General features: G+C 42.0%; 1 long non-coding RNA gene across 1 annotated transcript; it reads right to left on the bottom strand.

Annotated features, from left to right (window-relative positions):
- Positions 3,221–4,545, bottom strand: LOC107628256. The gene is made up of 4 exons (XR_001617656.2): positions 4,419–4,545; positions 4,226–4,339; positions 4,028–4,145; positions 3,221–3,461 (listed from the first exon to the last, which is right to left on the bottom strand). It is a non-coding gene; the product is annotated as an uncharacterized LOC107628256 (long non-coding RNA).

Below are 5,151 nucleotides of genomic sequence, written 5' to 3' on the forward strand. Positions count from 1 at the left end.
CCTTAGAATTGTCGTAACCTTTGGTTAAACTTTGCTTTACAGCTAGAGGTAAGGCTTAGGTAAATTGGGGTGTTACATTTAGTGGTATTGGAGCGGTTCGTCCTCGTGAGCCTGAGGGATGGACCGATTGTGCTTCGTTGCATACTCTGGATCGCTTTTCTTTCATGCTATTTAGGTTATCTATTGGATATTTCATAGCATGCTTGTTTGTGAGTGCCTTTTGGGAGAATTGAAGCACTAGGCTTTTGATATTGAGACTGATCACCTTGATAGCGAACGTTTGGTGTCGACAGGAACCCTAATGGATACTCGCGGACAAGATCATACACGTTTACGAAGAGATAGTAGAAACGAGCAATCGGCCGATAACCTTGCCGAGTTTATGGCGGCAATGGCGAATCTTTCAAACACCATGGAGGCGAATGCTGCTGCGACTCTGCAAGCTGTGCAGAGGTTAGGCCAACTAGCGGGAAATAGAAACGGAAATGGTGAGGGAAATGCCAACAATGATGCTGAGGGGAATGGAGATAACATGGGGGGTGCTCTGATGACCTTGGCGACCTTTCTCAAGGTTCATCCTCTGAGTTTTCGAGGTTCAACTAATCCCACGGAAGCAAATTACTGGTTCCAAGCTATGGAGCACGCACTGCAAGCACAGCATGTCCCGAACAACCAATACGTAGAGTTTGCTACTTATCAGCTTCGGGAGGAGGCCCAGCATTGGTGGCAGGTAGAATGCCGCTTGCTCCAACTTCAGAACATCGATGTTCCTTGGGATGTATTCCGGACGGCCTTCTACAAGAAGTATTTTCCTGAGTCTGCAAGAGAAGCGAAGGAGATGGAACTGATGCAGCTGAAGCAAGGTTCCATGTCTGTGGCAGATTATATGAGCAAGTTTGAGGAGCTTTGTAGGTTTGCACGGGTGTGTCAGGGTGCCCCGGAGACTTACGAAAGCTGGAAGTGTATTAAGTACCAGAGTGGCTTGAAGGACAACATTATGACTGCTGTGGCTCCTATGGAGATTCAAATTTTCTCCGATCTGGTAAACAAGGCAAGAGTGGTTGAGGAATACTCAAAGACGGTAGCCTCGTCAAAGAACACTCATGGAGGAAACACTAGTAGGGAAGGCGATGATTACCTTGGACCAAGGGGACAGAACTTTAAGAGATATGGTGAAGGGAAGTGGTCAAGAGCTTACTTCCCTACTATGAAATGTCAGGAGTGTGGGAACTACCATCCGAATAGGCCATGCCAGTTGGGTAAGAAACTATGTTACAAGTGTGGTGCACCGGGCCATTTGGTTAGAGATTGTCCACACCGAGGAACACGTGGGGCGGATAGATCACAACAACAGAGTTGAGGTAATTATGAAGCCGATGACCAAATATCAACTTATCTTCAGAGTATAGACTATCGTCGTTCGTGTTGAAAAAGTTTTAAAGTTTAGATTGATTTTTTAAACTTGGTTTGCAAACTCTGGTTTGAATGATTTTGTTTTGGAACTAGGACTGAAACTTTTGATCAAATGAGATGATTTAAAAAGGAAAGTGAGTCCTAAGATTTTGTTAACTTGTGATTTTAGTTTGCAAATTTGATTTATAAAAAGGGATTCAAATCGAAAGGTTTCTGATTTAAGGATTCTAATTATTTAGGAAAAATCATGTTTCAAAGTGATTGGTTTACACATTACAAGGTTTTTGACTCTTTTGATAAGGTTTTAACAATGCACTCATTTAGATTGAACTTGTTTTAAAGGTTTTGAAAATTATTACAAAATTAGTATTTGGTTTAAGGAAAATTTTCAAATTCTTAACGACGATAATCAGAGTGACGCAGTGGAAGGCGAGAGAGTACATCGACACCGTAGGATGATGGTGAACGAGATACTTTTACAACTTGTTACTTTGGCAACGTTAACTTAGGACGCTTCGTGGAGAGTATATATATAGGCATATATATTACATCGCATGATTTGGATTTTCGAGGGCAAAAATCTTTTTAAGGAAGGGAGGATGTAAGAAACAGAGTTTTTACAAATAAAATCATTTAAATACCCAAATTAGATTCCAGAAAGTTAGGATGAGAATTTGGGGATTTAAATATGATTTTTGGACTCAGTAGGTCTTTCCGAGTCCGAAAATGTGTTTTCTGCAAAAAATAGTAAAAAAGGGCGAATCGACAGTTGAACCGGTCGAACCGGTTTAAGTCTGCTCGGTTCTGTGCGAGAAAGAGTGAGAGCAGTTGGAAACCTTAGAAAAATATTAGAAATGGAAAACTGGGCGTTAATGTTAAAGGTTTGGCCCAAAGTTGGGCCGAATGGGCTAAAAACGCTAACGGGTTGGACCGGGTCCAAGTTGGGTCCAAACCCAACATATAAAAGCACCCTTTAATGAGCCTTAAGCTCATTTTCAGCAACCCACAAAGAAAGGGGCGCTGGTTATGAAAGAAGAGAGGAAGAAGGAAGTGGCACTATTCATCCTCCACTTCCGGGAGCCATAATTTGAGCTACGGACCTCTGATTGACGAACTGTTTATAGCCACACAAAGCTCTCGATGAGATCTTCTTTCTATCTAATTTTTTCTAGTAAGAACTCGAAGCTCACTCCCCAGTTTTCTGCCCTATGTTTCTGCGCGATTTTGGTTATGGTTTTGAGTAGATTTTGTGGTTTTGCTTGTTTAAGTGATCTCTAGTAGCGGATAATTGATGGATTTTACCCCTACTTATGTTGAATAAGGTAAGGTTTTACTAAACCCTTGTGTTTAGTTGTTTTGTGTATATTAGGTTTTGATGTTGGTATATATATGTGATGTTAGATTGAGTTTTGGTGTTTGTTGGAGTTGGTTGAGGCTTTGGATCAAGTTTGGTGGCTTCATTTGGTGTTTGGTGCATTTGAGAATCGGTCAAGGTATGATTTTGGTTTTCTTTATGTAATATGTAATATTTCTAGACACTTAGGCTAGTTGACCCTAAGATAGGATTGAATGATATTGGTGTATGAATAATTATATGTGAATTGATGTAATTGTTGGTGTTAGTAAGTATTGATGATTGGTGTGATTGATGAGGATTGATAAATGAAGTGGTGGTTGTAACACCCTCACTACCAGAAGTCACGCTTCCGGCTGCGCTACTCTGATAGCAAGAAGTATTACGACTACTTTACATACTAAATATTAAAATAGGAGCCTATGACTTGACACTGTATCGCTGATTTCTTTGAAAAACCAGAAATAAATACTTTATCTTAAGGAAATACAAACAGGCATAGATTCATATACAAGACTCCTTACATAATAATTCAATATATTGTACATATAAAACATACAATTCCTATCCCTCTTACAAACTTGTAATAACAAAGACGAGGGAAGAAAATAATCTAATTAATACAACAGCATATAAACCAAATGCAGCATAACTCTTCTTAATACTTCTTCATCTGGTTCCTGAAAAGGTAAAGCTGTAGGGGGTGAGAACCTAACCACACGGTCTCACCACGGAGTTTCAAAGTTGTCATAAGAAGATATTTAATAAGAAACTATTTTCAAGCTCAGTGATTATCATTGCCTTATGAATCTTTTAAAACCAATAGGAAATCGTTCAAATCCCTTTTCAGAGAAACAATGTTTAATCTTTCAGAAATCCAAAAATCTTTCCTTACTTATAAGAAAATCAACAGAGTATCGAGTTTTCAACCTGGTACACGTGGTGGCAAGCCACGGCACTTAATCCAGGGAACCTCGTATCTCAGATACTTCAAATTCATAAGCCATATAAATAATTCATTCATCATTCATCAATATCTAAGCCATTCTCAATATTATCATCATTCGTCAATCCATATCCCATTTTCAAATTCATTCAAAAATCATATTTCAAATTAATCATCATCATCCTTCTTTCCGTTAATCAACAATCTCAATTCAAAACATAATTCTGGGCAATCACCAAAGATGTATTTTACGCATTAATATCGATTTACAAAAACTCTGGAAAGAAAAACAAGTTTGAGAAAGACGCCCCTACCTCATTCGCGATCCAACTACGCGACAAACTACATTTTTATTCTTATTCCACAGCAGCAACATCAATACCGACTGTCCCCGCAGCAGCCACAACCTCTAAACATAGCCTTAGCTCAATCCTAAAATATTAATGTCGCGTAAACTCAATAGTCTATAACAGAATAGCAACTAAAAGAGTTTGGAACAAGGAACGACTTACTGGGCTTACAAATAATTGAGAAAATGGAGCAACAGCAGCTTCGGTGACGACACAGCACCTTGATGTTGTATGCTACAGCCATAGAACTCAGCAATCAAGACCCGGAACTCGATCCTATGACACCAAAACCTTGGATCCTTAAATAACTTAGAACAGAAATACTAATTCATAGGTTTCGGAATGCATTGTTTACCCAAACAAGGACGAACGGCTGAATTGAAATAACGGTAACTCCGATGGTGGTTCCGGTGATCACTGCCATGTTCCCAGTGATCCGAACGGCGGCAACGACAAGCAGCGGCGGCGGAGAGCTGAAATAGACATGCAGTGACGATAAAGGTTCCCGGAATCCAAAAGAATAGAAGCCAAGCTTAAATCCCTTACCGGTAATGCACACTCCGGCGGCGGCAGCGGGGTTTCGAGCTGCAGAAGCGGCGGTGGCTAGCGTGGGTCTCTCCTTTCTCTCCTCTGCTCCCGTGCCTTCTCTCTCTCTCTCGCTCTGTGTGACCTGACGGCTTCCCCCTCGACGACACGGTGGCGGCAGACACGGCTGGGAGGTGCAGCGACCGCGGCTGGCTTCGCGTTGGACGACGGCGACAGGAAAGGCGAACAGCGGCGACGAAGGCGCGGCGGCTCCAAGCGCGCGGCCTCCCTTCACTCGTGAGCCATCTCTCTTCGCGATCTCAACGGCGACGGCGAGCAGAAACCGCAGCTTCCTGGACGGCGGCGGCGGCGCAAGCAGCAGGACGCAGCGGCAGCAACGATCTGCGAGGATGGCGCGACCGCCTCCACCGGCACTCCCCTCTCTCGGATCTCCCTCTTCTCTCTTCCCTTTCACCCTATTCTTTCTTTTCTGTCTCTGTTTATCTCTTTCTCCCTCAGCGTTTTCTTTCTTTGTTTCCTGTAAAAATTTTCGTCCTCGAAAA

The sequence above is a fragment of the Arachis ipaensis genome, chromosome B02 (genome assembly GCF_000816755.2).
Source record: "Arachis ipaensis cultivar K30076 chromosome B02, Araip1.1, whole genome shotgun sequence".
In the NCBI taxonomy this organism is placed as follows: domain Eukaryota; kingdom Viridiplantae; phylum Streptophyta; class Magnoliopsida; order Fabales; family Fabaceae; genus Arachis; species Arachis ipaensis.